The sequence below is a fragment of the Pelophylax lessonae genome (assembly GCF_965119305.1).
Source record: "Pelophylax lessonae genome assembly, chromosome: 3".
Taxonomy (NCBI): Eukaryota; Metazoa; Chordata; class Amphibia; order Anura; family Ranidae; genus Pelophylax; species Pelophylax lessonae.
Genome location: NC_138770.1, coordinates 4,393,506 through 4,409,170, shown reverse-complemented (window position 1 = coordinate 4,409,170; position 15,665 = coordinate 4,393,506). Strand labels below are relative to the sequence as shown.

General features: G+C 44.7%; 2 protein-coding genes across 2 annotated transcripts in view; one reads left to right on the top strand and one right to left on the bottom strand.

The window, feature by feature from the left end:
* Positions 1 to 15,665, bottom strand: part of LOC309549117 (uncharacterized protein) — a 4,285,597-nt gene that overhangs the window by 475,110 nt on the left and 3,794,822 nt on the right.
* Positions 1 to 15,665, top strand: part of LOC309549120 (uncharacterized protein) — a gene marked incomplete at its 3' end in the record, with an annotated part of 1,495,124 nt that overhangs the window by 339,396 nt on the left and 1,140,063 nt on the right. The gene's annotated exons all lie outside the window — the stretch shown is intronic.

Below are 15,665 nucleotides of genomic sequence, written 5' to 3'. Positions count from 1 at the left end.
CGGTCCCAAGCCCGTGCTGTGAATAGAGGAGGGTCAGATGCTGGGACAAGCAAACCAGCTCTGTAAAAACTATTTGATACTGCAGTCAGGGAGGGCCTTGGAAAAGCTCATTGGGATTCCTCAGGATCTCAAACAAATAAATGAATAAATAAATAAATAATGTTTTCAACATTTTTTAACTCTGCCGTGGCCGTTCCCAAGCCCGTGCTGTGAAAAGAGGAGGGTCAGATGCTGGGACAAGCAAACCAGCTCTGTAAAAACTATTTGCTACTGTGGTCAGGGAGGGCCTTGGAAAAGCTCATTGGTATTCCTCAGGATCTCAAACAAATAAATGAATAAATAAATAAATAATGTTTTCAACATTTTTTAACTCTGCCGTGGCCGTTCCCAAGCCCGTGCTGTGAAAAGAGGAGGGTCAGATGCTGGGACAAGCAAACCAGCTCTGTAAAAACTATTTGCTACTGGGGTCAGGGAGGGCCATGGAAAAGCTAATTGGGATTCCTCAGGATCTCAAATAAATAAATCAATAAATAAATAATGTTTTCAACATTTTTTTAACTCTGCCGTGGCCGGTCCCAAGCCCGTGCTGTGAAAAGAGGAGGGTCAGAGGCTGGGACAAGCACACCAGCTCTGTAAAAACTATTTTCTACTGCGGTCAGGGAGGGTTTTGGAAAAGCTCATTGGGATTCCTAAGGATCTCAAACAAATAAATGAATAAATAAATAATGTTTTCAACATTTTTTAACTCTGCCGTGGCCGGTCCCAAGCCCGTGCTGTGAAAAGAGGAGGGTCAGATGCTGGGACAAGCAAACCAGCTCTGTAAAAACTATTTGCTACTGAGGTCAGGGAGGGCCTTGGAAAAGCTCATTGGGATTCCTCAGGATCTCAAACAAATAAATGAATAAATAAATAATGTTTTCAACATTTTTTTAACTCTGCCGTGGCCGGTCCCAAGCCCGTGCTGTGAAAAGAGGAGGGTCAGATGCTGGGACAAGCAAACCAGCTCTGTAAAAACTATTTGCTACTGCGGTCAGGGAGGGCCTTGGAAAAGCTCACTGGGATTCCTCAGGATCTCAAACAAATAAACGAATAAATCAATAAATAATGTTTTCAACATTTTTTTAACTCTGCCGTGGCCGGTCCCAAGCCCGTGCTGTGAAAAGAGGAGGGTCAGATGCTGGGACAAGCAAACCAGCTCTGTAAAAACTATTTGCTACTGCGGTCAGGGAGGGCCTTGGAAAAGCTCATTGGGATTCCTCAGGATCTCAAACAAATAAATGAATAAATAAATAATGTTTTCAACATTTTTTTAACTCTGCCGTGGCCGGTCCCAAGCCCGTGCTGTGAAAAGAGGAGGGTCAGATGCTGGGACAAGCAAACCAGCTCTGTAAAAACTATTTGCTACTGAGGTCAGGGAGGGCCTTGGAAAAGCTCATTGGGATTCCTCAGGATCTCAAACAAATAAATGAATAAATAAATAATGTTTTCAACATTTTTTTAACTCTGCCGTGGCCGGTCCCAAGCCCGTGCTGTGAAAAGAGGAGGGTCAGATGCTGGGACAAGCAAACCAGCTCTGTAAAAACTATTTGCTACTGCGGTCAGGGAGGGCCTTGGAAAAGCTCATTGGGATTCCTCAGGATCTCAAACAAATAAACGAATAAATCAATAAATAATGTTTTCAACATTTTTTTAACTCTGCCGTGGCCGGTCCCAAGCCCGTGCTGTGAAAAGAGGAGGGTCAGATGCTGGGACAAGCAAACCAGCTCTGTAAAAACTATTTGCTACTGCGGTCAGGGAGGGCCTTGGAAAAGCTCATTGGGATTCCTCAGGATCTCAAACAAATAAATGAATAAATAAATAATGTTTTCAACATTTTTTTAACTCTGCCGTGGCCGGTCCCAAGCCCGTGCTGTGAAAAGAGGAGGGTCAGATGCTGGGACAAGCAAACCAGCTCTGTAAAAACTATTTTCTACTGAGGTCAGGAAGGGCCTTGGAAAAGCTCATTGGGATTCCTCAGGATCTCAAAATAAATAAATGAATAAATAAATAAATAATGTTTTCAACATTTTTTAACTCTGCCGTCGCCGGTCCCAAGCCCGTGCTGTGAAAAGAGGAGGGTCAGATGCTGGGACAAGCAAACCAGCTCTGTAAAAACTATTTGCTACTGCGGTCAGGGAGGGCCTTGGAAAAGCTCATTGGGATTCCTCAGGATCTCAAACAAATAAATTATTAAATAAATAAATAATGTTTTCAACATTTTTTAACTCTGCCGTGGCCGGTCCCAAGCCCGTGCTGTGAAAAGAGGAGGATCAGATGCTGGGACAAGGAAACCAGCTCTGTAAAAACTATTTGCTACTGCGGTCAGGGAGGGCCTTGGAAAAGCTCATTGGGATTCCTCAGGATCCCAAACAAATAAATGAATAAATAAATAATGTTTTCAACATTTTTTTTTTTTTGTAAATTCAATGTTTATTGAGAAAGGAAAAAGGGCATACAATATAATACAGCATAACAGAGCATATTGATAAATGTCAATAACTGTAAGTGGAGATGTAGCGGGTCAGGGAACAAGCATAAAACAATGACACACGTGTAGTCTTGTGCTCCCAGACCGCTATAGTTTCAACATTTTTTTAACTCTGCCATGGCCGGTCCCAAGCCCGTGCTGTGAATAGAGGAGGGTCAGATGCTGGGACAAGCAAACCAGCTCTGTAAAAACTATTTGATACTGCAGTCAGGGAGGGCCTTGGAAAAGCTCATTGGGATTCCTCAGGATCTCAAACAAATAAATGAATAAATAAATAAATAATGTTTTCAACATTTTTTAACTCTGCCGTGGCCGTTCCCAAGCCCGTGCTGTGAAAAGAGGAGGGTCAGATGCTGGGACAAGCAAACCAGCTCTTTAAAAACTATTTGCTAGTGCAGTCAGGGAGGGCCTTGGAAAAGCTCATTGGGATTCCTCATGATCTCAAACAAATAAATGAATAAATAAATAATGTTTTCAACATTTTTTTTAACTCTGCCGTGGTCTGTCCCAAGCCCGTGCTGTGAAAAGAGGAGGGTCAGATGCTGGGACAAGCAAACCAGCTCTGTAAAAACTATTTGCTACTGCGGTCAGGGAGATCCTTGGAAAAGCTCATTGGGAATCCTCAGGATCTCAAACAAATAAATGAATAAATAAATAAATAATGTTTTCAACATTTTTTAACTCTGCCGTGGCCGGTCCCAAGCCCGTGCTGTGAAAAGAGGAGGGTCAGATGCTGGGACAAGCAAACCAGCTCTGTAAAAACTATTTGCTACTGTGGTCAGGGAGGGCCTTGGAAAAGCTCATTGGTATTCCTCAGGATCTCAAACAAATAAATGAATAAATAAATAAATAATGTTTTCAACATTTTTTTAACTCTGCCGTGGCCGGTCCCAAGCCCGTGCTGTGAAAAGAGGAGGGTCAGATGCTGGGACAAGCAAACCAGCTCTGTAAAAACTATTTGCTACTGCGGTCAGGGAGGGCCATGGAAAAGCTAATTGGGATTCCTCAGGATCTCAAATAAATAAATCAATAAATAAATAATGTTTTCAACATTTTTTTAACTCTGCCGTGGCCGGTCCCAAGCCCGTGCTGTGAAAAGAGGAGGGTCAGAGGCTGGGACAAGCACACCAGCTCTGTAAAAACTATTTTCTACTGCGGTCAGGGAGGGTTTTGGAAAAGCTCATTGGGATTCCTAAGGATCTCAAACAAATAAATGAATAAATAAATAATGTTTTCAACATTTTTTAACTCTGCCGTGGCCGGTCCCAAGCCCGTGCTGTGAAAAGAGGAGGGTCAGATGCTGGGACAAGAAAACCAGCTCTGTAAAAACTATTTGCTACTGAGGTCAGGGAGGGCCTTGGAAAAGCTCATTGGGATTCCTCAGGATCTCAAACAAATAAATGAATAAATAAATAATGTTTTCAACATTTTTTTAACTCTGCCGTGGCCGGTCCCAAGCCCGTGCTGTGAAAAGAGGAGGGTCAGATGCTGGGACAAGCAAACCAGCTCTGTAAAAACTATTTGCTACTGCGGTCAGGGAGGGCCTTGGAAAAGCTCATTGGGATTCCTCAGGAACTCAAACAAATAAACGAATAAATCAATAAATAATGTTTTCAACATTTTTTTAACTCTGCCGTGGCCGGTCCCAAGCCCGTGCTGTGAAAAGAGGAGGGTCAGATGCTGGGACAAGCAAACCAGCTCTGTAAAAACTATTTGCTACTGCGGTCAGGGAGGGCCTTGGAAAAGCTCATTGGGATTCCTCAGGATCTCAAACAAATAAATGAATAAATAAATAATGTTTTCAACATTTTTTTAACTCTGCTGTGGCCGGTCCCAAGCCCGTGCTGTGAAAAGAAGAGGGTCAGATGCTGGGACAAGCAAACCAGCTCTGTAAAAAAAACTATTTGCTACTGCAGTCAGGGAGGGCCTTGGAAAAGCTCATTGGGATTCCTCAGGATCTCAAACAAATAAATGAATAAATAAATAAATAATGTTTTCAACATTTTTTAACTCTGCCGTGGCCGGTCCCAAGCCCGTGCTGTGAAAAGAAGAGGGTCAGATGCTGGGACAAGCAAACCAGCTCTGTAAAAAAAACTATTTGCTACTGCAGTCAGGGAGGGCCTTGGAAAAGCTCATTGGGATTCCTCAGGATCTCAAACAAATAAATGAATAAATAAATAAATAATGTTTTCAACATTTTTTAACTCTGCCGTGGCCGGTCCCAAGCCCGTGCTGTGAAAAGAGGAGGGTCAGATGCTGGGATAAGCAAACCAGCTCTGTAAAAACTATTTGATACTGCAGTCAGGGAGGGCCTTGGAAAAGCTCATTGGGATTCCTCAGGATCTCAAACAAATAAATGAATAAATAAATAAATAATGTTTTCAACATTTTTTTAACTCTGCCGTGGCCGGTCCCAAGCCCGTGCTGTGAAAAGAGGAGGGTCAGATGCTGGGACAAGCAAACCGGCTCTGTAAAAACTATTTGCTACTGCGGTCAGGGAGGGCCTTGGAAAAGCTCATTGGGATTCCTCAGGATCTCAAACAAATAAATGAATAAATAAATAATGTTTTCAACATTTTTTTAACTCTGCCGTGGCCGGTCCCAAGCCCGTGCTGTGAAAAGAAGAGGGTCAGATGCTGGGACAAGCAAACCAGCTCTTTAAAAAAAACTATTTGCTACTGCGGTCAGGGAGGGCCTTGGAAAAGCTCATTGGGATTCCTCAGAATCTCAAACAAATAAATGAATAAATAAATAAATAATGTTTTTAACATTTTTTAACTCTGCCCTTGCCGGTCCCAAGCCCGTGCTGTGAAAAGAGGAGGATCAGATGTTGGGACAAGCAAACCAGCTCTGTAAAAACTATTTGCTACTGCGGTCAGGGAGGGCCTTGGAAAAGCTCATTGGGATTCCTCAGGATCTCAAACAAATAAATGAATAAATAAATAATGTTTTCAACATTTTTTTAACTCTGCCGTGGCCGGTCCCAAGCCCGTGCTGTGAAAAGAGGAGGGTCAGATGCTGGGACAAGCAAACCAGCTCTGTAAAAACTATTTTCTACTGAGGTCAGGAAGGGCCTTGGAAAAGCTCATTGGGATTCCTCAGGATCTCAAACAAATAAATGAATAAATAAATAAGTAATGTTTTCAACATTTTTTAACTCTGCCATCGCCGGTCCCAAGCCCGTGCTGTGAAAAGAGGAGGGTCAGATGCTGGGACAAGCAAACCAGCTGTCAGGGATACCACATGCAGGCATCCAGCAAGGGTGATCAGATCAGTTGGCTGCACCAAGGAATCAGGACCAAGATGGATAAAGATGTAAATAAGTTTATTAAGCAAAATGACACACTCCAATACCAACACCAGTGACCATAAACAAGTAAACAAAATATAAATGATAACAGTACAAAACCCCAATAGAACCTAACAAACTATATACAAAAGGATGGAGCAAACAATAGCAGGACAGGACAGGGACAGGAGACAAGGAAAGCAGGGAGCCAGGTACAGGAAGCAGGGTACAGGGAACAGGATCAGAATACAGCATTCAGGATACAGGTTTCAGGATACAGGTTTCAGGATCAGACAGGGACACGGCTAGCAGAGAAAATACTGAAGCACTGAGCCTCAGTGAAGGGCGGGCTTATATTCCCTCAGCAGTCCTCAGGTGCAGCTTAATTAAAAGAACAGTCCAGCTGCTGGGAGACACCCGCTGGTGGGCCCTGGAACTGCGCCCCTCAGTTCCAGAAACAGTGCCACCAGCAGGTGACCCACATAATGACACTGATCCTGACAGTTCCCCCCCTTTAAGGAGCGGCCTCCGGACGCTCCATTGTGCTTCTACCCCGAAAATCCAAAAAGGTCTCCCCTCCATGTCTGTGGGTCTTCTAGCACTCTATAGGCCAAAGGCCTTTGAATTGCCGGAAGGCGTGCCACCAGAGTCCAGCAATTGATCATGCGCCCCACCACCAGGGTCTGGAAGCCGTCTAGGCAACCCACAGGTCAAGTTCCTGAAGAGGCGTAACATTAGGGATACACCTGCCCTCATTGCAACACATGTCCCAACACTGGGACTGAAGGCAAGCTGGACATAAAGCAGGGGAGCGCCAGCGGCATGCAGGATGTCCGGCAGTGGCACACCAGGCTGGGCAACAGACAGTGGCACATCAAACAGGGCGGCAGACCGTGGCTCAGCGGGCACTGGATCAGCAAGCACTGTGTCAGCGGGCACTGGAACAGCAAGCACTGGGTCAGCAGGCACGGTAGTGGTCACCGGAACAGCGGGCACGGGATCAGCTGGCACCGGATTAGTGGGCTGAGTAAGAGACACCGGATCAGCAGGCACCGGAACAGCAGGCACTGGGTCAGCGGGCACTGGAACAGCAAGCACTGGGTCAGCAGACTGGGTAGTGGTCACCAGAACAGCGGGCATGGGATCAGCTGGCACTGGATTAGCGGGCTGAGTAAGAGACACCGGATCTGCGGGCACCAGAACAGCGGGCACTGGACCAGCAGGCTCAGTAGGAGGCACCAGATCAGCGGGCACGGGAACAGCAGGCATCAGAACAGCAGGCACTGGATCAGCAGGCTCAGTAGGAGGCACCAGATCAGTGGGCACTGGATCAGCAGGCTTAGTAGGAGGCACCAGATCAGTGGGCACTGTAACAGCAGGCACTGGATCAGCAGGCTCAGTAGGAGGCACCCGATCAGTGGGCACTGGATCAGCGGGCACTGAAACAACAGGCATCAGAACAGCGGGCACTGGATCAGCAGGCTCAGTAGAAGGCACCGGATCAGTGGGCACTGGATCAGCAGGCTCAGTAGGAGGCACTGGATCAGCGGGCACCGGAACAGCAGGCATCAGAACAGTGGGCACTGGATCAGCAGGCTCAGTAGGAGGCACCGGATCAGTGGGCACTGGATCAGTGGGCACTGGAACAACAGGCATCAGGACAACGGGCACTGGATCAGCAGGCTCAGTAGGAGGCACCGGATCAGTGGGCACTGGATCAAAAGGCTCAGTAGGAGGCACCAGATCAGCGGGCACTGGATCAGCAGGCATCAGAACAGCAGGCTCAGTAGGAGGCACTGGATCAGTGGGCACTGGATCAGCGGGCACTGGAACAACAGGCATCAGAACAACGGGCACTGGATCAGCAGGCTCAGTAGGAGGCACCGGATCAGTGGGCACTGGAACAACAGGCTCAGTAGGAGGCACCAGATCAGCGGGCACTGGATCAGCAGGCACTGGATCAGCAGGCTCAGTAGGAGGCACTGGATCAGTGGGCACTGGATCAGCGGGCATCAGAACAGTGGGCACTGGATCAGCAGGCTGAGAAACAGGCACCGGATCAGCAGGCTGGGTAACAGGTATAATTGTATGTGTTGGGAAAAATCTCCTTTTCTTTTTAGGTTTAGATACAGGAATCTTGCTAGTGGTTGCAGGGCTATGAATAGATTGTGAAGTAGATGGAAGTGAAATGGCAGTATTGGGAGATGGTGGAAAAGGAGAGACAGTTACAGAGGAGAATTTCTGAGAGGTTGCTATGGGCAACAGGGTAGTAGAGGAAGTTTTCACAGGGTTAAATGCAGGAAAAGTGCAACTCGTTAAGCCAGGATATGAACAAGCAGTGGAAAGCAAACCATACCTAACTGCAGCTGTGGTTGCTACGGGTAACGGAGAGGAGAAACTTTGAGAAAACTGGTGTCCAGAGGCAGAAGTGGATTGGTGTGAGTTAGCTGATGCTAAATTGGAAAGATCTGACCAGGTTTGCAGTAAGGCCTGAACAAAACTCAATTTACAACCCCCTTGTCTGATTAGAGAATATACAGCAGTCATGCAATCCAACAGGGCCTCTGGAGAATACACTGAATAATGTTCAATAAAATAGGGTTTATCATCTTCCAAGAGCCACACAAGAGATACCACCTGAGAGACACTAAAAGGAGGAGAATAATCATCACCACCCTTAGGGGTATTAGATAAAGCCAACTCTGCACAGAGCTGAATAAGTGGCTGAATCTCTTTGAACAAAACTCTGCCTTGGTCAACAAACGAGTGGGCCAGACGGATGCATTCCAACAACTGCTCGCTAGTGTAAGTTTTCAAAATTTGGCGACAATATTCCCTGTCTTCTGTTACAAGCAAAGACAAATAAAAGACCTCCTCTGACTGCATCTTGCAACAACCAGAAAATTCCTAATTCCCAGGTGCAACCGATCTGATCGTTAGTGGCTTCAGTATTCTGTCAGGGATACCACATGCAGGCATCCAGCAAGGGTGATCAGATCAGTTGGCTGCACCAAGGAATCAGGACCAAGATGGATAAAGATGTAAATAAGTTTATTAAGCAAAATGACACACTCCAATACCAACACCAGTGACCATAAACAAGTAAACAAAATATAAATGATAACAGTACAAAACCCCAATAGAACCTAACAAACTATATACAAAAGGATGGAGCAAACAATAGCAGGACAGGACAGGGACAGGAGACAAGGAAAGCAGGGAGCCAGGTACAGGAAGCAGGGTACAGGGAACAGGATCAGAATACAGCATTCAGGATACAGGTTTCAGGATACAGGTTTCAGGATCAGACAGGGACACGGCTAGCAGAGAAAATGCTGAAGCACTGAGCCTCAGTGAAGGGCGGGCTTATATTCCCTCAGCAGTCCTCAGGTGCAGCTTAATTAAAAGAACAGTCCAGCTGCTGGGAGACACCCGCTGGTGGGCCCTGGAACTGCGCCCCTCAGTTCCAGAAACAGTGCCACCAGCAGGTGACCCACGTAATGACACTGATCCTGACACCAGCTCTGTAAAAACTATTTGCTACTGCGGTCAGGGAGGGCCTTGGAAAAGCTCATTGGGATTCCTCAGGATCTCAAACAAATAAATTAATAAATAAATAATGTTTTCAACATTTTTTTAACTCCGCCGTGGCCGGTCCCAAGCCCGTGCTGTGAAAAGAGGAGGGTCAGATGCTGGGATAAGCAAACCAGCTCTGTAAAAACTATTTGATACTGCAGTCAGGGAGGGCCTTGGAAAAGCTCATTGGGATTCCTCAGGATCTCAAACAAATAAATGAATAAATAAATAAATAATGTTTTCAACATTTTTTTAACTCTGCCGTGGCCGGTCCCAAGCCCGTGCTGTGAAAAGAGGAGGGTCAGATGCTGGGACAAGCAAACCAGCTCTGTAAAAACTATTTTCTACTGAGGTCAGGAAGGGCCTTGGAAAAGCTCATTGGGATTCCTCAGGATCTCAAACAAATAAATGAATAAATAAATAAATAATGTTTTCAACATTTTTTAACTCTGCCGTCGCCGGTCCCAAGCCCGTGCTGTGAAAAGAGGAGGGTCAGATGCTGGGACAAGCAAACCAGCTCTGTAAAAACTATTTGCTACTGCGGTCAGGGAGGGCCTTGGAAAAGCTCATTGGGATTCCTCAGGATCTCAAACAAATAAATTATTAAATAAATAAATAATGTTTTCAACATTTTTTAACTCTGCCGTGGCCGGTCCCAAGCCCGTGCTGTGAAAAGAGGAGGGTCAGATGCTGGGACAAGGAAACCAGCTCTGTAAAAACTATTTGCTACTGCGGTCAGGGAGGGCCTTGGAAAAGCTCATTGGGATTCCTCAGGATCTCAAACAAATAAATGAATAAACAAATAATGTTTTCAACATTTTTTAACTCTTCCATGGCCGGTCCCAAGCCCGTGCTGTGAATAGAGGAGGGTCAGATGCTGGGACAAGCAAACCAGCTCTGTAAAAACTATTTGCTACTGCGGTCAGGGAGGGCCTTGGAAAAGCTCATTGGGATTCCTCAGGATCTCAAACAAATAAATGAATAAATAAATAATGTTTTCAACATTTTTTTAACTCTGCCATGGCCGGTCCCAAGCCCGTGCTGTGAAAAGAGGAGGGTCAGATGCTGGGATAAGCAAACCAGCTCTGTAAAAACTATTTGATACTGCAGTCAGGGAGGGCCTTGGAAAAGCTCATTGGGATTCCTCAGGATCTCAAACAAATAAATGAATAAATAAATAAATAATGTTTTCAAAATTTTTAACTCTGCCGTGGCCGGTCCCAAGCCCGTGCTGTGAAAAGAGGAGGGTCAGATGCTGGGACAAGCAAACCAGCTCTGTAAAAACTATTTGCTAGTGCAGTCAGGGAGGGCCTTGGAAAAGCTCATTGGGATTCCTCATGATCTCAAACAAATAAATGAATAAATAAATAATGTTTTCAACATTTTTTTTAACTCTGCCGTGGTCTGTCCCAAGCCCGTGCTGTGAAAAGAGGAGGGTCAGATGCTGGGACAAGCAAACCAGCTCTGTAAAAACTATTTGCTACTGCGGTCAGGGAGGGCCTTGGAAAAGCTCATTGGGATTCCTCAGGATCTCAAACAAATAAATGAATAAATAAATAAATAAATAATGTTTTCAACATTTTTTTAACTCTGCCGTGGCCGGTCCCAAGCCCATGCTGTGAAAAGAGGAGGGTCAGATGCTGGGACAAGCAAACCAGCTCTGTAAAAACTATTTGCTACTGCGGTCAGGGAGGGCCTTGGAAAAGCTCATTGGGATTCCTCAGGATCTCAAATAAATAAATCAATAAATAAATAATGTTTTCAACATTTTTTTAACTCTGCCGTGGCCGGTCCCAAGCCCATGCTGTGAAAAGAGGAGGGTCAGAGGCTGTGACAAGCACACCAGCTCTGTAAAAACTATTTTCTACTGCGGTCAGGGAGGGCCTTGGAAAAGCTCATTGGGATTCCTCAGGATCTCAAACAAATAAATGAATAAATAAATAAGTAATGTTTTCAACATTTTTTAACTCTGCCGTCGCCGGTCCCAAGCCCGTGCTGTGAAAAGAGGAGGGTCAGATGCTGGGACAAGCAAACCAGCTCTGTAAAAACTATTTGCTACTGCGGTCAGGGAGGGCCTTGGAAAAGCTCATTGGGATTCCTCAGGATCTCAAACAAATAAATGAATAAATAAATAATGTTTTCAACATTTTTTTAACTCCGCCGTGGCCGGTCCCAAGCCCGTGCTGTGAAAAGAGGAGGGTCAGATGCTGGGATAAGCAAACCAGCTCTGTAAAAACTATTTGATACTGCAGTCAGGGAGGGCCTTGGAAAAGCTCATTGGGATTCCTCAGGATCTCAAACAAATAAATGAATAAATAAATAAATAATGTTTTCAACATTTTTTTAACTCTGCCGTGGCCGGTCCCAAGCCCGTGTTGTGAAAAGAGGAGGGTCAGATGCTGGGACAAGCAAACCAGCTCTGTAAAAACTATTTTCTACTGAGGTCAGGAAGGGCCTTGGAAAAGCTCATTGGGATTCCTCAGGATCTCAAACAAATAAATGAATAAATAAATAAATAATGTTTTCAACATTTTTTAACTCTGCCGTCGCCGGTCCCAAGCCCGTGCTGTGAAAAGAGGAGGGTCAGATGCTGGGACAAGCAAACCAGCTCTGTAAAAACTATTTGCTACTGCGGTCAGGGAGGGCCTTGGAAAAGCTCATTGGGATTCCTCAGGATCTCAAACAAATAAATTATTAAATAAATAAATAATGTTTTCAACATTTTTTAACTCTGCCGTGGCCGGTCCCAAGCCCGTGCTGTGAAAAGAGGAGGGTCAGATGCTGGGACAAGGAAACCAGCTCTGTAAAAACTATTTGCTACTGCGGTCAGGGAGGGCCTTGGAAAAGCTCATTGGGATTCCTCAGGATCTCAAACAAATAAATGAATAAATAAATAATGTTTTCAACATTTTTTAACTCTGCCATGGCCGGTCCCAAGCCCGTGCTGTGAATAGAGGAGGGTCAGATGCTGGGACAAGCAAACCAGCTCTGTAAAAACTATTTGCTGCTGCGGTCAGGGAGGGCCTTGGAAAAGCTCATTGGGATTCCTCAGGATCTCAAACAAATAAATGAATAAATAAATAATGTTTTCAACATTTTTTTAACTCTGCCATGGCCGGTCCCAAGCCCGTGCTGTGAAAAGAGGAGGGTCAGATGCTGGGATAAGCAAACCAGCTCTGTAAAAACTATTTGATACTGCAGTCAGGGAGGGCCTTGGAAAAGCTCATTGGGATTCCTCAGGATCTCAAACAAATAAATGAATAAATAAATAAATAATGTTTTCAACATTTTTAACTCTGCCGTGGCCGGTCCCAAGCCCGTGCTGTGAAAAGAGGAGGGTCAGATGCTGGGACAAGCAAACCAGCTCTGTAAAAACTATTTGCTAGTGCAGTCAGGGAGGGCCTTGGAAAAGCTCATTGGGATTCCTCATGATCTCAAACAAATAAATGAATAAATAAATAATGTTTTCAACATTTTTTTTAACTCTGCCGTGGTCTGTCCCAAGCCCGTGCTGTGAAAAGAGGAGGGTCAGATTCTGGGACAAGCAAACCAGCTCTGTAAAAACTATTTGCTACTGCGGTCAGGGAGGGCCTTGGAAAAGCTCATTGGGATTCCTCAGGATCTCAAACAAATAAATGAATAAATAAATAAATAAATAAATAATGTTTTCAACATTTTTTTAACTCTGCCGTGGCCGGTCCCAAGCCCATGCTGTGAAAAGAGGAGGGTCAGATGCTGGGACAAGCAAACCAGCTCTGTAAAAACTATTTGCTACTGCGGTCAGGGAGGGCCTTGGAAAAGCTCATTGGGATTCCTCAGGATCTCAAATAAATAAATCAATAAATAAATAATGTTTTCAACATTTTTTTAACTCTGCCGTGGCCGGTCCCAAGCCCGTGCTGTGAAAAGAGGAGGGTCAGAGGCTGTGACAAGCACACCAGCTCTGTAAAAACTATTTTCTACTGCGGTCAGGGAGGGTTTTGGAAAAGCTCATTGGGATTCCTCAGGATCTCAAACAAATAAATGAATAAATAAATAATGTTTTCAACATTTTTTTAACTCTGCCGTGGCCGGTCCCAAGCCCGTGCTGTGAAAAGAGGAGGGTCAGATGCTGGGATAAGCAAACCAGCTCTGTAAAAACTATTTGATACTGCAGTCAGGGAGGGCCTTGAAAAAGCTCATTGGGATTCCTCAGGATCTCAAACAAATAAATGAATAAATAAATAAATAATGTTTTCAACATTTTTTTAACTCTGCCGTGGCCGGTCCCAAGCCCGTGCTGTGAAAAGAGGAGGGTCAGATGCTGGGACAAGCAAACCAGCTCTGTAAAAACTATTTGCTACTGCGGTCAGGGAGGGCCTTGGAAAAGCTCATTGGGATTCCTCAGGATCTCAAACAAATAAATGAATAAATAAATAATGTTTTCAACATTTTTTTAACTCTGCCGTGGCCGGTCCCAAGCCCGTGCTGTGAAAAGAAGAGGGTCAGATGCTGGGACAAGCAAACCAGCTCTTTAAAAAAAACTATTTGCTACTGCGGTCAGGGAGGGCCTTGGAAAAGCTCATTGGGATTCCTCAGAATCTCAAACAAATAAATGAATAAATAAATAAATAATGTTTTCAACATTTTTTAACTCTGCCCTTGCCGGTCCCAAGCCCGTGCTGTGAAAAGAGGAGGGTCAGATGTTGGGACAAGCAAACCAGCTCTGTAAAAACTATTTGCTACTGCGGTCAGGGAGGGCCTTGAAAAAGCTCATTGGGATTCCTCAGGATCTCAAACAAATAAATGAATAAATAATTAATGTTTTCAACATTTTTTTAACTCTGCCGTGGCCGGTCCCAAGCCCGTGCTGTGAAAAGAGGAGGGTCAGATGCTGGGACAAGCAAACCAGCTCTGTAAAAACTATTTTCTACTGAGGTCAGGAAGGGCCTTGGAAAAGCTCATTGGGATTCCTCAGGATCTCAAACAAATAAATGAATAAATAAATAAATAATGTTTTCAACATTTTTTAACTCTGCCGTCGCCGGTCCCAAGCCCGTGCTGTGAAAAGAGGAGGGTCAGATGCTGGGACAAGCAAACCAGCTCTGTAAAAACTATTTGCTACTGCGGTCAGGGAGGGCCTTGGAAAAGCTCATTGGGATTCCTCAGGATCTCAAACAAATAAATTAATAAATAAATAAATAATGTTTTCAACATTTTTTAACTCTGCCGTGGCCGGTCCCAAGCCCGTGCTGTGAAAAGAGGAGGGTCAGATGCTGGGACAAGGAAACCAGCTCTGTAAAAACTATTTGCTACTGCGGTCAGGGAGGGCCTTGGAAAAGCTCATTGGGATTCCTCAGGATCTCAAACAAATAAATGAATAAATAAATAATGTTTTCAACATTTTTTTTAACTCTGCCGTGGTCTGTCCCAAGCCCGTGCTGTGAAAAGAGGAGGGTCAGATTCTGGGACAAGCAAACCAGCTCTGTAAAAACTATTTGCTACTGCGGTCAGGGAGGGCCTTGGAAAAGCTCATTGGGATTCCTCAGGATCTCAAACAAATAAATGAATAAATAAATAAATAAATAAATAATGTTTTCAACATTTTTTTAACTCTGCCGTGGCCGGTCCCAAGCCCATGCTGTGAAAAGAGGAGGGTCAGATGCTGGGACAAGCAAACCAGCTCTGTAAAAACTATTTGCTACTGCGGTCAGGGAGGGCCTTGGAAAAGCTCATTGGGATTCCTCAGGATCTCAAATAAATAAATCAATAAATAAATAATGTTTTCAACATTTTTTTAACTCTGCCGTGGCCGGTCCCAAGCCCGTGCTGTGAAAAGAGGAGGGTCAGAGGCTGTGACAAGCACACCAGCTCTGTAAAAACTATTTTCTACTGCGGTCAGGGAGGGTTTTGGAAAAGCTCATTGGGATTCCTCAGGATCTCAAACAAATAAATGAATAAATAAATAATGTTTTCAACATTTTTTTAACTCTGCCGTGGCCGGTCCCAAGCCCGTGCTGTGAAAAGAGGAGGGTCAGATGCTGGGATAAGCAAACCAGCTCTGTAAAAACTATTTGATACTGCAGTCAGGGAGGGCCTTGAAAAAGCTCATTGGGATTCCTCAGGATCTCAAACAAATAAATGAATAAATAAATAAATAATGTTTTCAACATTTTTTTAACTCTGCCGTGGCCGGTCCCAAGCCCGTGCTGTGAAAAGAGGAGGGTCAGATGCTGGGACAAGCAAACCAGCTCTGTAAAAACTATTTGCTACTGCGGTCAGGGAGGGCCTTGG